The sequence below is a fragment of the Leucoraja erinacea genome, chromosome 14, assembly GCF_028641065.1.
Source record: "Leucoraja erinacea ecotype New England chromosome 14, Leri_hhj_1, whole genome shotgun sequence".
NCBI lineage: Eukaryota > Metazoa > Chordata > Chondrichthyes > Rajiformes > Rajidae > Leucoraja > Leucoraja erinaceus.
In genome coordinates, this window is record NC_073390.1 from 26,039,286 (window position 1) to 26,062,718 (window position 23,433).

The following is a 23,433-nucleotide window of genomic DNA, read 5'->3' on the forward strand; positions in this document are numbered from 1 at the left end:
CTTGGGTGGCATTTCTACATTGCATTCAGTTATTTTTGCCCTGTTGCAGGAAGGATGTGGAGGCTTTGGAAAGGAGATAGAGGAGCTTTACCAGAATGATGCTTGGATTAGTGGTTATTAGCTACAGGGAGACGTGGGACAGACTTGGATTGTTTATTCTGGAACAGGCATGCGGCCTTCTAGGCCATTTAAGTGCGGCCTTCTAGGCCATTAAATGCCCATCAACACTATCCCCACCAGCCCACGGTAGGCTCATATCCTTCTAAACCTTTGTAATCTATGTACCAGTCCAAATGCCTTTTAAATGTTTATGAATGAACTGCAAATGCTGGTTTAAACCAAAGAGGTACACAAAATGCTGGAGTAACTCAACAGGACAGGCAGCATCTCTGGAGAGAAGGAATGGGTCTGAAGAAGTCTCAACCCGAAACGTCACCCATTGATTCTCTCCAGAGATGCTGCCTGTCCCCCTGAGTTACTCCAGCATTTTATGTCTGCCTTTTAAGTGTTGCTATGGTAACATGTTCAGCACATGCCTGTGGGCCGTAGTGCCTGTTCTTCTGCTGTACTATTCTATGTTCTAAGATCACTAGCGTCTCATCAGGAACAACCAATCTCCTGCCCTTTGTGATGGGGGTGTCGTCTTTTACCCCATGGAAACTGCATGCAGCATTCTGCAGGACACCTTGTTTTTGCAGAGGATTTATGGAATCTTGTTAGCTGCAGCCAATGTCTGCAGGTGGAACAGTTCAGCTTATTCAAGACAGCTTTCACAAAGCACTTTTACATGTGCAGTGTGGTTCTCCCTGCCTAATGAGATATTTCTCAGATCAGATGCGGTTGTTTGATGTTGCAGTTTTTGAAGGTGAAACAATACTTACAGGGATGGTTAGAATTTTAAAGTTGCTTCAGTTCCTTGCCTCTGCTGCAATCTTAGAACAGTTATCCCATTTATTATGATTTAATTATGTTTAATTATACATGGATGCAGCATTAATTGAACAAAGTGCTTTAATAGTTGGCAGCGCAGCAAACAAATGAGAATTTACTGCATTTTAGAAGCTCATTCAATATTTACATTCTTTAAGTACCCAGCTTAATGCTTAATAAAATAATTCTTAAATAATGATTCTGATGGTAACACGAAACACACGTTCACAATGGACACACATGCCTTAAAGTTCATCACCGTAAAGAGTGCCAAACATATGGTGTAAAAATTCGAGTGCATTGAAAACCACCTCCAAAGTTCACTTCTATTTAGGACAATGAAATTGTTGTTGGAACACCTCTAACCAAGCACGCAAGAATTTGAAGAGAATTGTGAACGTAACGGAGACCATCGCACAAAGCAACTTCCCTGCCATTGACTCAATTTATACCCCAGAAGGGGTCCTTCCTGTGCTGTACTGTCTATGTTCTGTGTTCTTTGTTCTATGATGAGTGTGAAGTGTTTCAAGGACAAGTCTGCACCCTGGTCACACCCACTTCTCCCCTCTCCCATTGGGCAAAAGGTATAGAAGTGTGAAAACACACACCACCAGATTCAGGGACAGTTTCTTCCCAGCTGTTATTAGGTAACTGAACCATCCTACCACAACTAGAGAGCAGTTCTGAACGACTATCTACCTCATTGGAGACCCTGGGACTATCTATGATTGGACTTTACTTGCTTTATCTTGCACTAGACGTTATTCCCGTTATTCCCTTTATCATGTATTTGTACACTGTGGATGGCTCGATTGAAATCATGTATTGTCTTTCCGATAACTGGTTAAGCAGGCACCAAAACCTTTTCACCGTACCTCGGGTACAAGTGACATTAAACTAAACTGAGCTAAACCTCACCCAACCTCCATTCACATGGGGAGAAGACCTCATCCATGACTCCTTCATCCCACAAGAGCAGGTAGATTAGTTTAGTTTAGAGATATAGCGTGGAAACAGGCCCTTTGGCCGACCGAGTCTGCGCTGACTAGCGATCCCCATACACTAATACTGTCCCACACACACTTGGGACAATTTACAGTTTTATCAAGACAATTAACCTACAAACCTGTTCACCTTTCGAGTGTGGATAGAGTTTGTAGCATGGCAGAATCTCTTTGTGTCTACCTGCAGAATAGCACGCTCCCCAGTACTTTGTATTTTGATACTTGGTGGGTCAAATGATGAAGGCAAAATGGTCAGGTGTGTCAAAACAAATGGAGATAGCTGGAAGAAAGAGTTTGTACTTGTCACAGAACAACCACCTAACTGATAACCTGATTGAGCTGCTCTATGAACCTTTCAAATGAAGGTGTTCCTCCATGCAGCTTCAAAGTCATGCTTGGGAGAGAAACAATGCTATTAAAACAACAAAATGAGTGACTGCCGTGACATTGTGTCCCATATTACAGAGCAGATGTGTCACAGTATCACTGAGAGTGCGCTGTTTCATTATTGTATTAGCCTCTGACCTTATAGTGGCCAGGAGGTCAGTGGAGACCAGAGTAGGGCCAATGAAAGTGCCGGATACATTCAGTCACAGTCACATCACTCGCATAAGTGTCTTATTCAATAATCCTCAAGGTCAACGATGACTTGCTTCCACTTCGGTTCAGTCGATTCTGAGGTGGTCAATGAGCCCAGTGTGGGAACAGCAGACTGTCACAGGAGGAGATAGACGCAAACAGCTGGTGTAACTCAGCGGGGACAGGCAGCATCTCTGGAGAGAAGGAATGGGAGATGTTTCGGGTCGAGACCGTTCTTCAGACGGAGGGGCCTCATTTAAATGAAAATCAAATGGTGCAGGTGCTGGAAATATTAGATCATGGATTGCTTCGCATTTTGGGTAAGGTGAGAGACAAGTGTCAGGAGTGTTTATTTGTCATATGAATGGGAACGATGAGATTCTTATTGACTGCACCTTTACAGGCACATTGGACTCACAACAATGACAGCAACAAATAAATAAATATACAATAAATTGTCAATTATTCAAAGTAACTAGACTATGATACTTCAAAAACAAATTGACAATTGAGCAACCATTACACTGCATTCTGTTGTAGTTTGGTGCTGAGGTAGGGTTGCAGTTAAGGCTGTGCAGGGCGGTTCAGGGTCCTAATGATTTGATGGGAGGAGGCTGTTCTTGAACCTGGAGATAACGGCCTTCAGGTACCTTCTTCCTGTTGTTAGCAGTGAGAAGAGAGCATAGCTAAGACATTTCTCCTCATCTCAGTGTGGGTCTTTGATGACATTAGCTACCTTCTTGTAGCAGTGCCTTCTATACATCGCTTCGATGGTGGCGAGGTCAACACCTGCGATGGATCTCAATTTTCTGCAGCCTCATTCACGTGGGGTTTTTTCCGGATGCTCCCGTTTCTACCCACCCTCCAAAGATGTACAGGTTTGTAGGTTAATTGGCTTCTGTAAAATTGTAAATTGGTCCTTGTGTGTGTGGGATAATGCTCGTATACGGGGTGATCGCTGGCCGGCGCGGACTCAGTGGGCCGAAAGGCCTTGTTTTCGGGCTGCATCTCTAAAGAGAGTCAAGAGTCAAGAGTCAATTTAATTGTCATTTGGACCCCTGGGGGTCCAAACGAAATGCCGTTTCTGCAGCCATACATTACACACAAATAGACCCCAGACACAACATAATTACTTTTAACATAAACATCCATCACATAACTGTGATGGAAGGCCAAAAAAACTTATCTCTCCACTGCACTCTCCCCCCCCCGATGTCAGAGTCAAAGTCAAAGCCCCCGGCTGGCGATGGCGATTGTCCCGCGGCCATTGAAGCCACGCCGGGTGGTGCGAGGTCGCACACCGGGTTTTGATGTTGGAGCCCCCGGTGTGTGCTCGCAAAGTCCCGCGGCCGTTCCAGCCGCGCGGGGCAATGGTGTAGGCCCCGCTCCAGGAGCTCTTCGACCCCGCAACACGGGCGGGAGAATTCGCCGTTGCAGCAGCCTGAAAAGCGGTCTCCCTCCAGGGAGCCGCGCGGGGTCGTCCGAGCCGTCCGCAGACCCGCAGTAGCAGCCTCCGACTCAGCAGCAGCAGCGGCAGCAGCAGCAGCAGCGCTCCTCCACCGCTCCACCCGCTCCGGTCTCGGCCAGCTCCGCGACGGCAACGGTGAGTCGGCACCAGAGTCCCCAGCTTCTTCCCGTTGGAGGCCGCTCCTCGTTGCGGCCTCAACGACACCTGAGACCCGACGAGAAAAGGTCGGGTCTCCAGTGCAGGGAGAGATTCAAAAGTTTCCCCCCCCCTCCCACCCCACCCCCACCCCCCCACACACACACCCCAATCTACACAGAAAGTCTAACAAAAAACGGGACAGGCTGCAGAGGCCGCTGCTGGCCAGAGCGCGCCGCCTACCGGAACAGATTAAATCTATCACCCATCTTAAAGTCTAAAGGCATCATGTGCAGCACAGACTAGGCATCATGTAGCACAGACATTGTAGGCCTAAGGGCCTATTCTTGCTCTGTATTTTGCTACGGTTCTATGTTCTATGATAGATGGTTCTAATGGGGAAAAAGGTTGGGTAAAAAGCACTGATAATTATGTTTCTGAAATTAATATATGGTAATGTTATCATATCATAACAGAGTTAGTGACTTGCATTATTATTTACCTGGGACTGTGTTCTGTGGAGAGTGAAGAAGCAGGGCTTGTTATTAGAAAGAACATTAAGGAGAGATGTAATAGCTTATATTAGAGTATATAAGCAATGATCATTTCCAATGGGTCAACAATCAGGGACATTAATATAAGGTACTTGATTAAGGATGCAGATAAAGTATAAGGGTAAGTGATGCAACACAGTTAAATTATTATGATCTGGGAAACATCCAAACAAGTAGAAGCTTCCATAAGGAAACTTGCTAAATATTCAAAGGGGAGATACTTGCAAGGTTGTAGGGAAGGTGGTAACCGTGGAACTAATTGAATTGCTTTTCGAAACAGCAAGCACAAGGGCCGAGTCCTCTTCTTCTTTTTGTTCCTTTTCAAAATGTTCAGAAATTGCAACTACTGTAATTTGCTGGAGGTTAATGCTAATAGCTTCATGAGGATGATGGTCGGCTGATAAAATGGTTCTTTCGGAAAGAGGGTGTCAAGTCCATTAATTCTCAATGTTACATAGTCTGCAGAGCACCCTCAAGACACAGCTCTCGTCCTAATTTTTGCTAAGTGCAACACTTAAGTTTACAGATATTGTTGAGTCTGTATATTGAGGAGACAGCATACATTCAGCAAAATGGGAAAAGCTGCCATCCATAAGACTTATTTAGATTAGTTTAGAGATACAGCAAAGAAATAGGCCCTTTGGCCCACCGTGTCCACACCGACCATCTATCACCCATTCACTAGTTCTATGTTACTCCACTTCCACATCCTACACACCAGGGCCAATTTACAGAAGCCAATGAACACACCAATCTGCGTGTGTTTGGAATGTGAGAGGAAACCAGAGCGCCTTCGAGAAACCCCACGTGGTCACAGGGAGAACGTACAGACAGCACCCGTAGCCAGGATCAAATCCAGGTCTGCCGCTGAAAGGCAGCAGCTCTACTGCTGCACCACTGTGCCGCCCAAATATTTGTGAGGATTTAAAATGAAACATCTCTCTGATGATCTCAGCTTAAGTAGGCTAGTAGATGCTTAAACCATCAGAAAACCATGGTAAAGGATGTTGTTCGAGATGAGCTTGCAATGGCAGCACATACAAGGAACGTATGGCTGATTTTAATTGCTGCTATGAAAACTCACTGTTTCTATTCTACATCTTATACCAGTAATGTGATAACATGTGAACTACCGTCACAGGATTGACCATTTTGTTCTATTTGTTAGGATTGACCATTTAAAAGAACCATGAGCTGGATGGCCATATTATAAGGCTAAATACCCTTCACAGATTAGTTGAATTGTTCACTGGTTGTAATGGAGGACAAATTACAACAACAATCGTAGTGGAGCAAAGTAGTTTTTTCTCAGTTACAGATTAACCATAATCCTCAAGAATAAAGCTCAAACAATTTATGTTAGTCATCAAAATTATTGGATGTTGCCTGAAACACCCATGTATGCTCTCATTATGATATATTTTACATGATACACCATAACATTCACACTAACGGGTTAATAATTGCAATATGACTGCTGCCGTATTGTGAAATCATTTGCAGTTAATTGTTGAGAAAGTATTCAGTGCAGTTTAACCATGATGAGAGCAACCTAACACATCTATGTAGGGCAGTATTAAAAAAAAGATGCAAAGTGCTTCTTCTACTTATTCTTGTATATGGCATGCATAGCCTAAAGTTGTAAAACAACTTTTTCTATTTAATCCTATTTGATTGGACACGCCGAGTTGATTGCATTCGTCGAAACAGGGCAGACCACGTGAAGGTTGCAATCTTCCACCCCATGCAAAGTGCTGGAGTAACAGGATAGGCAACATCCCTTGAGAACATGGATAGTAGACATTTCGTGTCGGGACCCTTCTCCATACAATATTAATCTGTGAGGTCAACATCAAGAAGTACTGTGACTGGATAAATAATATACCATTACTGATTTTTGTTTTGATGTATTAGCCATTGGATGGCAACCCTGAGCTCTAACAATATTTGAATCGTATTGTAAATATTGCATGTAGCCTTCCATTCGTGAGAAATGCATGGATTGGGTTTGTTTGTTTTGCAACCTTAATGCAAAGTTCTTCCCATTGATTACACTTTAAACAAAGAATACACATGCTAAATGTATGCCTTTACCTAACATCAACAGCATTTCAAAGCAGCAAATATTTCAAAGGTCATTAGTCACAGTGAGGTCCTGAGTGCTGAGAACTATGAATCTAGACAGGATGTTGACGAGACAAATTTGTTTCACTACTTCGCTCACTGGATTTCTGTCATTACTGTCACATTTTCTCATCAGATGGAAACTGATTAGCTACTCTATTGACAAAAGCTGTCACAATATCTGACAGGCAACTGATCCCACCTCTCAAGCTGGGAAAGAATTGGCTCATCGATAACAATGTTCAAATGCTGCTTGCAGGAAAGGATGAAAGTTATAGGTCAATTAGGATTATTGGATCAAGGGGTCGAGGCCCCTTCACTCCTCCACATGACATTGGGGACCTGGAACATTGGGTCCATCATGGACAGTCCATCAGTGACACACCTGAATATTACTCAATTCCTCGATTTTGACACCCAGACCTTGACCTCTTTGGATTCACCTTAATTTAATCTGCCAGATCTGTCTCCTGACACCTTTTTGCCCTTCTGATTTTCTTCTTAAGTGTGCTACACAATCCCCTATACTTGTCCAGGGATACTCTTGATCCCAGCTGCCTTTTCCTGACTTATGTTTCTTTTATCCAACTCAATTTCTCTTGTCAACTTACCAAGGTCCCTTACCCCTATTCTCTTCGCTCCATAGATGCTGCCTCACCCGCTGAGTTTCTCCAGCATTTCTGTCCACCTCCCTTACTCCTACCTGCCTTGCAATTCACTGTAACAAGAACTTGCACACTTTCACTTTTACTCTTTTGAAAGCAACTCACTTGCCTGGAAACTACTAATCAACTGCTGATCAGATTTCACGACCATCACGTTCCAGTAAGGATAAGAATAGCACGGTAAGTTAAACGTAAACGGTAAACCTTGGATGACAATAATGCTGTATATTTGGTCAAAAATAAAGAGGAAATCAGACAGGCCTTTGAGGAAGACACAAAATGCTAGAGTAGCTCAGCGGGACAGGCAACATTTCTGGATAGAAGGAATGGTTGATGTTTGGAGTCGAGATCCTCCTTCAGATTGAGAGTCAGGGGGGAGGGAGACACAGAGATAAGGAATGGTAAGGTGCGAAAGCCCCTTCTTCACATTGAGAGTCAGGGGGAGGGAGACACAGAGATAAGGAACGGTAAGGTGCGAATGCCCTTATCAAAGGGGGGAGTGAAGATCAAGGAAAATGTAAAATAGATGATTGCAGCGCAGTTCTTGGGAATATGCTGGATTCAGATTCCTAATGTGGTTCAAATTAGTTTCGCATTTGACTCCACCAGCTACATGTGTGCCAATTTTACAAGATCATCCACACACACATGCCCACTGATACTCAAAAGCTGCTCCACACATCAGTGGGGTAGAGTTTTCCAACTATTCTTTGCAATTTGCCAAGGATTGATAAACAATTACGGAATTTAAACTGTAAATTAACATGATGTAAAACTCTTGTAGTTTAAATAATATTAATTTGAAAACTAGCTTTATTCGCAAAATAGCTGCTGTATCGGTTGTGAATGGAATGTAATGTTGGTAACAGAAATATTTTTAGCTGTATTTGGCCAACTGCATAAAATTACAGTCAGAAGGATCACATATTGTTTTTAATGCAGCTGAAGTTGCATTCTACAAGCTCTGATTAGAATGGTTCATAGAATATTCTACATTCAGCAATATGCAAATTAACTTGAGCAGGTATTCCAGAAATATATATCTATCTTGGAAATCTGGCAACATTTTCACTACAGCAGTCGATAGTGCAGGGAAGCAGAGATGCTGACTATGCCCATGCTGGGTGGTGCGGTGGAGGGAGGGGGGGGGGGGGGGGGGGGGGGGGGGGGGGGGGGGGGGGGGGGAGGGGGGGGGGCAGAGGGATGGAAAAGAGGAGAGGGAGGGGCAGGAGGAGAGGGAGAGGCAGGGGCAGATAGAGAAAGGGGATCAGGTGGAGAAGAATAGAGAGGGAGGTGGAAGTGGAGAAAGAGGGAGATGGAGAGTGGGGATGAGGGGGACAAGGGGAGGGAGTGTGTAATAGAGGACACTGCTGCTAGCATTAAGCAAATGCAATAAAATGGACAAAAAGGAACTGCAAAATTCTAGGTGTTAGTCCAAGGAACAAGGAAAGAGGAGAAAGAGCAGAGAAAAGTGGGGGAAGGGTGTTTGGTCGTTGGCTAATATTGGATAATTCAATATTCTTACTATTGGTAAGCTACACAAGTGGAAATTGAAATGTTATTCCTCCAACTTGCATGTTGTTTCACTCTGGCAGTGGAGGAGGTACAGGACAGAAAGATCAGTATGGGAATGGTTAGCAACCGGGAGATCTAGTAAGCCTTGGTAGACCGAGTGCAAGTATTCGGCAAACTGGTTGCCTTATACATGTTCCCTGGAAAAGTTGCCTGACCCGCTGTGTTACTCCAGCACTTTGTGTCTGCAAATCCAATAAAGTGACCTGTGATGGAAATGTTGACTATTCTGTGCTCAAGTATTTCAGAGATGTACAATAAAGTATATTTTGAATTTTTAATTAATTCTGCATTTCTGGCAAACGGTCCACCCCCCCCCCAAGATAAATATATTCTATTCATCATACAAGATCACAACTGCCAGCCAACTCCAGTTCCCATCAAGGCAACTAGAATATAATGTGATTGAACAAAGTCAGCATGAATTTATCAAAGGGTAATCAGGTCTGACAAATATTTTAGAATTTCCTGAGGTTTCAACCAGCAGAACAGTGTCAGCACAGTCACACTGGGCCCCAGTGTCGGCACCCAGCCTCTCCCAGCCTTAAGGGCCTGTCCCACTTGGGCGTCATTTGCACGTCATTTATGCGACATCCCAAAAATTGGTTGGCGCATCGTGACGCACAACCCAAATCATACCTTGGCAATGGAACACCATGGATCACTTTGCTATGGGCAAGTTGGGCAAAAGGACCTGCTTCTGTGCTACATGACTCTATGGCTATGACCACTTACACCACTATAAGCTTTTGTAATTGGGTATTTTGCACATATCTTGCTTCTTTTTGCACACTTTTTATTCTCACTGTCTTGTTACAATTTTGGGAAATGTATGTAGTGTGTTGTCAGACTATGCGCCTGTGATGTCACTGGCCAGCACGATTTTCATCGTACCTGTACCTCACCAGATGCATATGACAATAAACTCGACTTGACTTGACCATTTAACTGTTTCTTAAATTTGTACATCAAGATTCCTCACCATACCCCATGGCCCTATCATTCTTGGTGTATTTTCTATCTTTAATTGATTATTGTGATTATTTGCTCCTTTAAAACATCAATTCAAACTTCTCAGGATGAAGTTCCATCTGCTATTGCTATACCCAACTGACCTTAGCTTTGCAACTGTTTTACTTTCCTGGCCTGACTAACAATACTTCCACGGTAAACAAAGTGCAAGTTGAAAAGAAAGACTAGCCTTTAACTGAGCTCGATCACTCTGTCTCTGAGAATAACTGATCCCATGGAGGATTTATTGATTCGTGGTGACAAACAGATCATCACTATTCAATCATATAGCCAACAAAATGCTTGGGTAACATCATTTTCAACTGAGCACCGTAAGTTAACCACCGCCTTATCATTGTTTCTGTTTATCCATCCATTAAGCTATTTAAATCCAACCCACTTTAATTAGTTGGTTAAAATCTGGAAGTGCGTTTAATGGAAAGAGAAATTTACAATGTGTGGATTAATCTGCGATGATTTATTTCAAGGAGTCAGAGAAAACCAGATTGTGGAAATGAGATACCCGTACCTTACAATAATTGCCTGGCACATTGTCCTTGAACGGAAGCAATAGCATGGGCAAGATAAACTAAATGGAGACACAAGTGATTGCAGATGCAGGATTTTGGAGCAACAATCTGCTGGAGTAATTCAGTGGGTTCAGCAGCATCTATGGGGGAAAGGAACTGTCAATATTTTGGGTAAAAACCCGGCATCAAAATAATCTGTGTTTTTGGTAAATGAATACATATGTAACTTTAAGTACATCTTTCAAATGCTTGTGCTTATGCAGATTGATGGAGCAGAGTGAAAGAATCGTATGCATTCTGCTGGGCCAGATTGTCAGCAACCTCGGGCTGTTGAGGTAGAACATTGGCTGCAAACAAGATTGAAATCCAAAATGACCATTTTGGATCGTCGGGGTCACCAGTATGGCGGGCAAATAAGCAAGCCACACGTGGTGAATCAAAGAGATCTTTACTGTTGAAGTAAAGAGAACAACACACACGCAAATGGGGGAAGGCTGACACAGGGCTCACTACATACACTAGGGCACACCCGTAAACCTCGTGACAACTCCTTCCCGCCATAACCCAGTCACGTGACCCTACCCCGACTGCCGAGGGTTCGCATAGTAAGTGGCCACGGGTGGCGCCACAACTGTACGGAGTTTGTACATTCTCCCTGTGCCGTAGTTTCCTCCAACGCTCCAAAAATGTACAGGTTTGTATGTTAATTGCTTCAGTAAAGAGGTAAATTGTCCCAAGTCTGTAGGTTAGTATACAGGGTGATCGCTGATCCGCGTGAATCGATGGGCCAAAGGGCTTGTTTCCGCTTTGTATCAACACACTCATGCACATCACACAAACATGCATGATGGTCGGTGAGGGCGCTGCGTGTCAGCTGCCCTGCCAGCAGCATGTTCGTCATTTCTACTTTTTGTTTTTTTTTGTTTTAGTTTAGGGTGTCGTGTGGGGGGTGGAGAGGAGGTGACTTTTCCATGTCACCTCCCTCGCGGCCTAACACCATGGATTGGTGTGGCCTTTCCCGGAGTCTGGCCCAGAGTTTCAGCAGCGGGCGCAGCGTGGACTTTTCAACGCGGAGCGGGCGAGCCCTTGCCGTGGTCGCCAGAAGGGAGTGCTCCAATCGCTGGCCCGCAGACTGTTACAGCCTGAAGTCGCGGTTTGCGAAGCTTCTAGCCACGGGCGCGGAGTCCGGAGCCTGGAACCCCTCGCTAGCAACCGGCGGAGAAGAGCTCCGACCGCCGGCCCGCAGCCGATATCATCCTGAAGCCACGGTCTGCGGAGCTTTTAGCCGCGGGCGCGGCGTGGACTTAAAATCCGGAGCTGAAACCGCGGCGACTGTGGAGATTATGGCTCCGACCACGGGGGAACAATGGAGTGACTGTACTTTGTGCCTTCCATCACAGTGAATAATGCTGTAGTGGATGTTTGTTACATTTTATTGTGTATTCTGTATTCTTTTTTTAATTGTACCGCTGCTGGGAAATTCATTTCACTGCACTTTATTGTGTATGTGATGAATAAAACTGATTGATCGATTGATCACATACACAGAGGCAATGGAGGGTTGGAGAAGTTTACGGAATGAGCTGGCAACCTCCAGCAAACTGTACAAATTCATATGCAGAGTAAGAAGTGTAAAGCGAGGACCTGGTCAGTTCATAGGGCTGATGATGTCAGGGTTTTGTAGGAACATTGCAGTTTTTCACCTGGTGACAATTTAATGATGTGTGCTCCTGACATCGGAAGCACAGAGCATGTGCCGAGTGACAAGAAACAACCTGGAAACTGTTGCCACGGTGCTTCACTTAAAAGTGAATGTTATTTCAGGTTGCACTGAAACTATTTGTCAGGTGACTGCAGTTCTAGGTCAAAGGAACTACTCACCAGAGCTTCCCGATCACAGATGTTCTGTATCCAGGTTGAAATGTTGTTATTACATATGTGTACTGTGTGAAGTCCTTCCATTCCCTCCAGACCCTTTGCAATGTTCCAAATCCCACACACAAACCAAGAGCCCCAGACACACACATACACGGCCGAGGGCATATACATAGCACATGCACACTCACGGACCACACACACAGACCACATATGCTCATGCATAGTAAGTACACATCGTTGCATTCCCATAACCTATGTACACACCCACAGCCCCATAAACTCAAAGATTGCACACACATCACTGATCACTCAGACTGACAACTCACACACCCATATCTTGTGCACACGCATACTCACTCACATCCCTAACTCATACACAGTAACAGTTGTGCACACACACACACTACGCCTGCACATACACGTGTGCACTCAAAACACTCCCAGACCACATCCACTGCCCACACACACATAGTCACATGTTATCATTTGAATGCCTCAGTTCTATGCATCAATTCAGTGCACTGGCTATAACTGCTCTTGAGGAGGAGGAAGTAGATTTTATTTACATCACTAAATGAGAAATATTTCTCCCCGCTTCTGGAGTGACATAAAACTGTGGGGAAAATCCCTCCCATAGATCTGCCGATGATCTCCCCAGTTTATTGCAAACAAGCCTTTGTAAATGTTGCTCTTCTTGGTGAAAATGTTGGAGTGAAAATATAAATTATGATGAAGGGGCATTAACTGGTAACATTTGCTGAGTACCTCTCTCCACAGATGGTGCCAGAAAATCAATATATTTTCATTTGCAAACCAAGGCCAAACCAAGCTTTGTCATTTCTCTTGGTCAGTAGAAATAATTTAAATTTAAGTCAAATGAATGAGTTTTGATTATAATTGTTTCATGCACATTCATTTGATGTCTGATAAGTAATTTAGTTGTATATACCTGGCTTTAGTTCACTAATATCCAATGGAGTGGATGCAAACTAAACAAATCATCTGACGGTCATGTGACAGACCCAGTTCCATTGTCCAATGAAGCATGGAAACAAAGAACTGCAGATGCCGGTTAATACACAAAAGGACCCTGGAGAACATGGATGCTGGAGTAACTCAGCGGGTCAGGCATCCCTGGAGAACATGGATAGGTGATGTTTGGGGTCGAGATCCTTTTCCAGACTTCAGCATCCCGTGAGAAATGGATAGGTGACGTTTTGGGTTGAGATCCTTATTCAGACGACAGCATCCCTGGAGAACATGGATAGGTGATGTTTGGGGCCTAGATCCTATTTCAGCCATGTTGCTTGCACAACCGAGCCCCACCAGAACTTCACGCAGTAATGAGTTCTGGGTGACATTGCCACGAGTGGTCCTGATGAGATGTGCACCAAATCTTTGCACAGAAGGCAGACCTCAGGTCTGTGGTAATCATGTGTGCATCGTTTGGTTTGGTTCAAAAACTGAGAGGGATCTGTGGAGCCCAGCACTGAGCTATTGTCCTTGGCTCAATGGATGAGGCAACACCTGGGCAGCAGGCAGTGAGCGCAAAGACCAACTCCAGAGACTGTGAGCAAAACCTTGGCTGACAGCAGGGGGTGTCGGACATGTTGCCAAACGTTAATCTGTCTGCGCCCTGCATTGAGTACAAAAATGCTTGCCCTACTTTAAAAAAACATTGCCTCCCACTATTGCTATTCCTGAATCACCATAGATAACACAGTTATCTATCACAGTTATAAAAACAGGTATCATGTTGTTTCGATGATCTTACAAAATGCACTTTCCCCACATCACAACACCAATCCATTTCAATAACTCTGAAGCTTTACAGAAAGTCCTGAAGTTGCGAGGAGTGTTGTGTGAGTTTCCCGTGCCAGCTCCGCATCTCCAGCTCATAGCCTGACTTGCTGGAAATTGCAGCTACAGTTTATTTCCGAGACCAGCCCAACTCCCTTGCCACCGACAAAGTAACAGGGTTATTGATGAGCAACTGAGCTGGGAGTTCAATCTCACTGTCCATAACTTCTCTGAAGTTGGGAGAGTATGCATTGCACATTGGATGGGAGAATCACTGTACAAAGTGACTGCTTTCACACAGCCTGGAACTAAGTGCCCAGAATCACAAATTCCTGGGAGCTGCTCTTGTCAATCCATCAATGCACAACACAAGAAGGATTATATTCTGCTGCCCTGCTGACAATTGTTACCAGAGCTACTGGAAACATGAAGGTATATTCTGAACATTGAACTCCATCCTTTCTGTACCATCTTCTGAAACGTCGATGTGATTCGATCAGATAAATTTTGAAATACTGGACGCTGTTGGAGATTCCTCTAATTACTTTTCTCTTCTGACAAACTCAGCAGCTTAATGTTAACTCAGAAATTCATTGATATAAATATACTTTCCTTTTGGAAGAATATGTTTTAAGTTTTTCCAATTTCAGCTAATGTTATTGCAAAGACTATAAGTATTTGGTCTCTGCCTGCACTTTTGTTAAAAAGAACCAGTAATGGGAGAGAACATTTGGACCTAAGTGTTGGAGTAACTCGGCAGGTCAGGCAGCAACTCTGCAAAACATGGATAGGTGATGTTTTGGGTTGGGACCATTCTTCAGACAGTCTGAAGAAGGGTCCCGGCCCGAATCCACACCTATCCATATTCTCCAGAGATACTGCCTGACCTGCTGAGTCACTCCAGCACTTTGTGTTCGTTTGTGTAAACTAGCAAATGGAGTTCCTTGTTTCTACATGTATCTAAACGTGTTGGGATATCTAGTAGCATCAGCTGAGCACTTCCCTCAGTTGTGGGGACCCAAGGATTCACTGGCAGCATCTCTGAAGTGGAGGCCTTCATCTACTTTCTTCCTGCCCTATGAGAATGACTGTGCTTCTACTAACTTGACAAACATTCATTGCCTTTTATTCCATCTCGGAAGGTGTCCAGAACACCCATGAATATATCCCGACCAGTCACTAAGCCAAATATTCCAGACATGTTGAAACTCTGTGAGGAAATGCCGATCTTCACTGCGTGAGAGAAATTAGGAGCAGTTGATAACTTGCACATACCAACTAAAACTAAGTGGAGTACTGTAGAAAACAACCTTACCTGGAGAACAGTGGATTGGACAGGTTAAATTTCATACAGCATCCACGGTGATTGTAATGTTGGTCGAAACATGCTGTCAAATGTCAAGATCTGGACTTATATCCTGGTCTGACGATTTCAGTTTATATACCCCTTTATATTTCTGCTTCGTTCTGTTAAGAATGGATCTCCTCCAGTGTCTTCTCCTAAGTCACACAATGCCATTGTGAGCCGTACTGACATCACAATGACCTCTACTCGTTCCACATAGCATTTCACCTGGTGTTGTTTAAATGTCAGGACAACACCCAGCATTCAGGTCTCTTGCACAATTCTGCTTCAGCCCTTCCCTTCCCTACAACCCTTCCCACTCTCAGGATATTTGCCTGCATTGGTCATGACTATGTAGTGTGACAGTATACATGTAACCAAGCACCAGGCCTTGTCCTTTAGGTTAATGAAAGACAAAAACAAAGCAGATTATATCCAGTAATTTCACAGGGTAGACCAAAGGGCCAGCATTGAGCAGTTGACCTAAAATGCCTTCTTCCACTGGTCAATGTCAACAGACTAGAAACTAGATCCTGAAGTGAGATGTTTTGATGTGTGACTCAATTTAATTTCAACCCAAAATCATCCAAGGAAACCTGTGGGCTTAATTTAATTTCTGCATTTTTTCTTGAGGGGTTTTCCCCTGCTCACGCACAGAGGAGTCCAGACCACTGAAACTCCTGTACCTGCCTGGGGATCAGGATTATGGTCAGTACACAATGAGTCCTCAGAGGATGAGGCATCAGGAGTGCTCTGCATTGCTCCAAGTTTTGTTTGGCTTCGGTTAAAGGGATCTCCCCACACTATCCCTCCCCACACACACTGCCCCTCCCCACACACCCCTGCATAGATCCAATGCTGGGAATCCACCTCAGGAGGTTCCCTTTAAATAAGATATCTATCCACAGTAACAGCTCTCCATCGAGTCCCTCTGCACCTGCCCTTCAAAGGTGGTCCACATCTCTGCAGTTCATGACTAGTACAGTGGGTGGAATCGAGGCAGACGTTATGAACTGCAGGGACCCTATATTGGTCCAAAAGCCTGACCCAACCAGCCCACCAACATCGCCTCCATCCACCACGCTGCCCGTCCAATGTGTGGAGCACCGCCTTCATGGTATTTTGTTACGTTAAAGATGGTACAGAAAATATGCTTTCAATTTGAAGCACAGGCTGTTTAAATATTAATCCCTCTTGTGGCTTGTAAATATTATTATTTGGCAAATTGCAGTCTTGTTATTCATTCCTAATGATTCAGTAATCTATACCCACACAACTGACTAATTACCTGGAAGCTGCAAGTTGAAATTGTTCTGGATGCACCATTGACTGGTGTCAGCCCTTACCTGCTACACTACTTAATATATAGTTCCCTGTGGCACCAAGGATTCACTAAATGTAAACTACCGATCCTAGTGAGTGCACATGACCTCAAAAGTACTTTAGATTTCATATTTTTTTATCATTTAATCTTGGTAATCCAAGGAAGGAAAAATGGGTAAAATTAGTTTAAATAATAAATAGAGTAAATCCAAACACTGAAGCTAGATCAGAGAGAACAAAATAGGAGGCAGCTGAAAGAATATGGGGGAAAAAATCATTCATCACTTTACATTATATAACTGGGCTTTGGGTTAGGGCCAAGGGTGCTAGCGTTTTAGGCAGTGGGCATTATTTTGGTGACAACTCTGGTTTAAAGTCTTGTTCCAGCACACAGTCTTGGTCCATTTGTGTTCATATTTATCTGGACAGGAAGCAGCTGCTTGAAGATATGGCAGTCAACCAGTGATTAGGCGCACTGTTTGTTCAGGTGCCCAGAAGGTCTCTTCACTGATGTCTATCATTGATGACAACATCAATATTTTTTGGGGTGCACTGCAACTATGCACATTCTCTGTCCGAGTCGCATCTTATTGAAAATTGGATTGAACGCAATTTACCTCTCTGCAAATTGAAGTTTACAACACCCGTTTTCCGTGAAGGAGCGCATGTGTAATGGAATATTGCCAAGTAGGGTCAAGTCCCGTTAGTCCAAGTACCCATTTTCCAAGCACTGCAGCAGCATGAAGTATCCAGCCTAAATATCAGAGTGATTCCTCGGGGTATGCTGACTAAAGGTTACGAGGATAGCTATTGATGTTTCACAGCACTCTGTAGAAGTTTGAACAAAAAGTGTGTGAGTGACCCAATTTATAGGGCCACACACGTTTTGCTCATGATAGTTTCACAGCAGTTAACCTGCAAACCTGCACATCTTTGGATGTGGGAGGAAACCGGAGAAAACCAATGTACAGACAGCACCCGGAGTCAAGATCAAACCCGGGTCTCTGGCGCTGTGAGTCAGCAATTCTACCGCTGCGCCACTGTGCTGCCCTAAAAGTATGAAAGATTTCGGCACAGATTTAGATTGGAGGCACCAGGATTTTCCTCAGAGCAAAGACATTGAGGGTTGGGGGTTTTGATGGAGGTGTGTAAGCTCACAGGGTAGATGGAGGGAATGTTTCCATTAACAGGTGGTTGAAGTAGTCGAAGGGGCGATGAATCAAAGGACATGGTTGTAGGAATGCATGGAAATCTGTTTACACATGCCAGGGTTGTGACGCAGGGCTCATTGATCACGAGGATGGCAGTACGAGTAATTTCCAGCATTTAAATAAAATCAAAAGGCACGAGGGAGATATTTCAGCAGGTAGAGCATACAGAATAAATAATGCAACAACTAAGCTTGCAGAGAAAAGACCACTAAAGTGGCAGTGCTCTTTCTTTCCAAAGCCTTCATAGTGCTTTCATTCGAACATGGGAGTGGTCCTCCAGAACAATTTAAACAAAATATTTTATTGAACATTAATCTCACAACAATAATAATAAAATAAATTTACAAACTATACAACTTTAAATCAACAACCTGATGCTATCCTTTGTGTAATAGCCTTCAAGCCTGGGTTTCTGCTTCTAAGGAATGGCCAGAGGACAACCTAGCTGTGCCCAAAGCTGTTATCCGACTCCCGGACTGACCCGAGCACATCCAATTACCTGATGGAGAAGCCAACTCCTTGCTCTAGCTCCTGGACCCAACCAGGAGAAAACATTCTCTTAGGAAACATGGGAGATGAGCTGGACTGCAGATGAGACTACAACAATCAGGTTTGAAGTCCCCCCTCCCCTGCAGAGTGCTGCAAATGCACAAGCTATTGAGACTAAACTGATAAGATACAATAGAACTTTATTTATTGCCAATAGTCATAAAACACAAGATACATGAAATTAAAGTGACGAGTGGAAAGGATTGGGGATGTGCAAAGATTTGGGGAGGGGAGGGGGAGTCAGTCCACCCCAAGAGAGAAGGAGGAGGAGTTGTACAGTTTGATAGCCACGGGGAAGTAGGATCTCCTGTGGCATTCTGTACTGCATCTTGGTGGAAACAGTCTGTTGCTGAAGCTACTCCTCAGGTTGACTAGTGTGTCATGGAGGGGGTGAGCTGTATTGTTCAAGATGCTCCTCAGATTGAGGAGCATCCTCCCCTCCAAGACCACCTCCCTTGATGAACTTAAAGCTAGAGTTACCTACCTTAGAGAACTGAGGGACTGCCGTATGCTTTGTGATACAGAGACATAGCTCACCTCAGCCTCACCTGACTGTACCAATCAACCGGAGGGTTTCTCACTATACTAGATAGAGCGAATGGCATCCTTGGTCAAGGTTAAGGAAGGAGGGATCTGCTTTATAATTAACTTTGTGTGGTGCTTAGACAGGGAGGTCCTGGCAAGCTCCTCTCCCTAGGACTGGAATATCTTTCAGTGAAGTGTTGTCCCTACAACCTTCCACAGGAAATCATTTTGGATATCCAATGTAGTCTAAATCCCACCCTAGGTCGATGCTAAGCTTGCACTTGAGGAACTGTACACTGTCACCAGTAGGCTTGAAACAAAGTACCCCGAGATATTGTTCATAATAGCAAGAGATTTCAATCAGATCAACTCAAGAGCCACTGCCATATTATTGTCAGCACATCTCCTGCCCAACCAGAGGCCTAAACACCCTAGACCACAGCTCTACAACTATCACAATTGCATACCGCTCCATTCCCAGACCCACACCGGTAAATCTGATCACCGTCTGTGCTTCTACTCCTCACCTACAAGTATAAACTAAAGCAGGAGGATCTAGTAGAGAAATGCGTGCGATGTTGGCCCAAGCAAACAGACCACACCCATGGCAACTGCTTTGAGTCAGTGGACTGGCTTGTATTCAAGTGGCTAACCTAAATGAATATGTCTCTGCTGTCACAAACTTCATCAGCATTTGTGTAGAGGACTGTACACCAAAGAAGAGAATATGCTTATTTCCCAACCAGAAAACATGGATGAGTCGTGAGGTGATGCCTCCTAAGTGAAGTCCAAGTCTGCAGCAGTGAATGGTTGATAAAGTGGGATAACATAGAATTAGCGTGAATGGGTGATTGATGGTCAGTGTGAACGGTGGGCCGAAAGGCCTGTTTCTATTCTGTATCGCTAAACTAAATTGGATTGATATTCACATTCTGCGCCGGGGTAAAATGATTCAACACAGAAATCATGGCAGTTGACCTTCAAAGTGAACAATTTTAACTTGCCGTGGACTGAATAAAATATCCACATTTCTACACTGTGGTCTGCATGACTTTTCCACTTGTTTCCACTCTGCCTGCAGATGGAGCTGTTCAGCAGAAATCAAAGCGGAATTTCAGCAAATTAGCACAAACTCACAACTTCAGAGGTACATTTCCTTCACAGAAATCCAACTGACGTTGTGCCTTGTGTCCCCTCTTTGAATTAGCCCCTCTGCCCAGTTCTTCCACCATTATGCTGCCGATCTTTAAACTTCAAATATTTATCTGACTCCTGTTAATATGTTTGTACCTGAAATTAGTAGTTATCTGAGCAATGCATCAAGGTAACAACTTGGTAGACTGTTATTGGTTTATTATAGCTATGTGTACCTAGATTCATTCAAAATCTTTGTTTGCTGCTATCCAAACAAACACAAACCATACGTAAAAAGAAATAAACAGTGTGCAGGATATAGTATCACTAGAAATAAAGTGCAGGTAAAAACAAATGCAAGGGCTGCAATGAGGTTGATTGAAAGATTGGGAATTCATCCCTAGCATATGAAAGGTATGTTAAACAGTCTGATAGCAGCAAGGAAGAAGCTGTTCTTGAAACTGGTGGTACGAGCTTTTGAACTTTTGTACCTTCTGCCCGATTGGAGAGGGTAGAACAGAGAATGACCGGGGTATGTCCTTGATTATGTTGCCTGCCTTTGTGAGGCAGCTTGAAGTGTAGATGGAATTGATGAGGGGAGAGGCTGGTTTGTGTGAAGGACTAGGCTCTGTTCACAGTTCTCTGCAATATTTTGCTGTCTGGGGTACAACAATTACCAAACCAAGCTGAGATACTTCTTGATAGGATGGTTTCTGTGGTGCTTCTGTAGAAATTACTAAGAATATTTAGAGATAAGCCAAATTTTCTGATGAAGTAGAGGCACTGAAGTCCTTTCTGACAATCTTGTTTCATTTCAGTTTGAGTGATAGATTTAAACAACCCAGAAACAGTCCTTTCACCCAGCATGTCCATGTTAAGCATCATTGAGCCATCTATACTAATCCCATTTCCCAGATATTGCTCCATGACCTCCTGTGCCTGAGCAATTCTAGAATGCGTCCAGATGCTTCGTTAATGTTGTGAGAATCTCTGACTCCACCATCACCTCAGTCAAATAATGCATTCCAGTTTCCAACCACCCTCTAGGGGGAGAAAAATCTTTCCTTAGATCCACTCTAACTTCTTACCTCTTAACAAAATGAAAGTATAAAGGTTTTAGATGTAAAGGTGTAATGTTTTAAATCTAAAGGTTATACCTGTGACATGCTACAGGAGAGACAACTTCCTTTTTCGCCTTTTATTGGTGGCTGTTTAGTCTCCAAGCTTCCAACACTATATAGTGCCTTAATAGGTGTATGCACTGGTGGAATTGCCAAAGAGGTCTGAAGAAGACAAGTTATAAATGAGCATGATTTCACTTTGAATGAAGACCTTCATTCCCCACCTCTCTGTCCAAATCTAGCAAGGTGAATGGAAGTGCTTCCTTGGCAATCTCAATTCCTAGGCTGAGTGAGGCCTTAAAGAACAAAGCTGCATTTGTAATGGAAACCTCCATCTCAGTTCCTTGGAATTGAGGATTACCGATGTCTATTCTGGTACGGAGGTGACTGTTGAATTCATTGAGGACCTTGAAGATCCTGCCTCAGATGGGGCAGGCGGTGCCTGCCGAGATGAGTGGGCTGGTAGTTTGGGAGGTGGTGTGCTCCATTGATGAAGTATTTTAGATCATCCTTGACTAATTCCCTATATCTTTCCACTAACCACTGTTACGCTGGAGCTCAGGATAGAGTGTCAGTTTGGGAGTGAAATATAATTGGAGCCACAAAACTGAAGATATTAACCTGGGAGAGGACTCAATGTTAGTTTGCTTCTACTGCCAGAAGATTTTAAGAACATTGCAGAGACCGCTTGTTGTGGCAGTCCCTGTTTCTGAAGTGTATAGGAGGACAAAAATTGATGCCGGCTTTAAAGATGGAATTTTTTTTTTTTTTAACACTCTTCCACAAATGGTCATAGGCTGTGCAGGTGTAATCGGGATGTGGTGAATTTCATTCATCTTTTCCTTTGCTGAGAAGTGGCTCCAAAGACATTGGAATTAGCCCACAATTCCCAGGATCACATCCTAGATCTTTATTAATGGAGGGCTGTGTTGTGCAATGGGGTGGAGGATCTCTGCGTTCTACATGTTTTGCGTAATACTTATTCACTCACACTTCATTAAAACAGTTGAGGTTATCTTACTGCTCCGCCTTTGGAGTGCACCCATGCCAGCCTTGTCAATGCACACTGCCTCAGTAGCCGAGGTTGGAGTGATCTTGGTTTTCAGGTGGATATTAAGAAATTTAAACAGTTTCCTCTTTGGTGTGTAGATTAACTCCAATCTAGCGGAATGGGTGTTGGATCTAGGCTGAAATATTTCAGTGAAGGAGATTGAAAACAGAGTTGGAGCAATGGAGTACCTTGCTTGAGTCCTGGCTCACTGGTGGATCCATTGGATAGAATCATTTATTGCATGTCAACATATAACAAATATAGGATTGAAATACATTTTGGAGGGTGACCAAATTTGAGACAGAGCAAATGGTTTTTGTCGAATTGAGAAGTGAAAGTGTTGACGTCTTCTGCCAATTAACCACCCAAGGTTTAAGTTCTAAACATTTGAATTTCTTGACAATGATTAATCTTTTACATCTTACTAGCCAGCATCATGCACATGCTCTATGTGTGGTCTGGCTCCAACTGGCAAGATGATGTCATATCACTAGATCCATTGGCAACCAAATGAACCACACTGCTGATTTTACTAATCTTCCACATGATGTTACATTGTGGATCGAATTGGGAGGTTTGGCTCTTCTGGAACTGTCATTACTCTAATGAGAAACTAGTTCAGACACTCAATCACACAGATGAAGAATACTGGTGATTTAAGCCATTCTCTTCAGATTTCTATGAAAATTATTTTTGTATATCCTTACGACTGTCATATGTTTTTCCATCGACCTCCCAGAAGATGCCTGCTATACACATTCCTAATTTGACAGAAATCTCCCCATTCAAAGGGAAAAAAATAAATACACAACAAAACACAATGGGTGGTGACTGAAACACGTTCATTCAATTTATTAACTTCACTGTACATGTTTATCAGTGCAGCCTAAAATTACAAAGCTCTATGGAATGTCATTGCACTTT

The 23,433-nt window shown here is 43.6% G+C and overlaps 1 protein-coding gene across 5 annotated transcripts in view; it reads right to left on the bottom strand.

Annotated features, from left to right (window-relative positions):
* Positions 1-16,389, bottom strand: part of ky (kyphoscoliosis peptidase) — a 152,228-nt gene extending 135,839 nt beyond the window's left edge. For 4 of the 5 annotated variants that reach the window (XM_055645901.1, XM_055645900.1, XM_055645899.1 and 1 more), the window contains exon 1: positions 15,566-16,388. The gene's annotated coding sequence lies outside the window, so the exon portion shown is untranslated. Of the gene's footprint in view, positions 1-15,565 lie in introns of all 5 variants that reach the window. The other variant, XM_055645897.1, reaches the window with a different exon arrangement.
* Between the last annotated feature and the right edge of the window lie 7,044 nt (positions 16,390-23,433).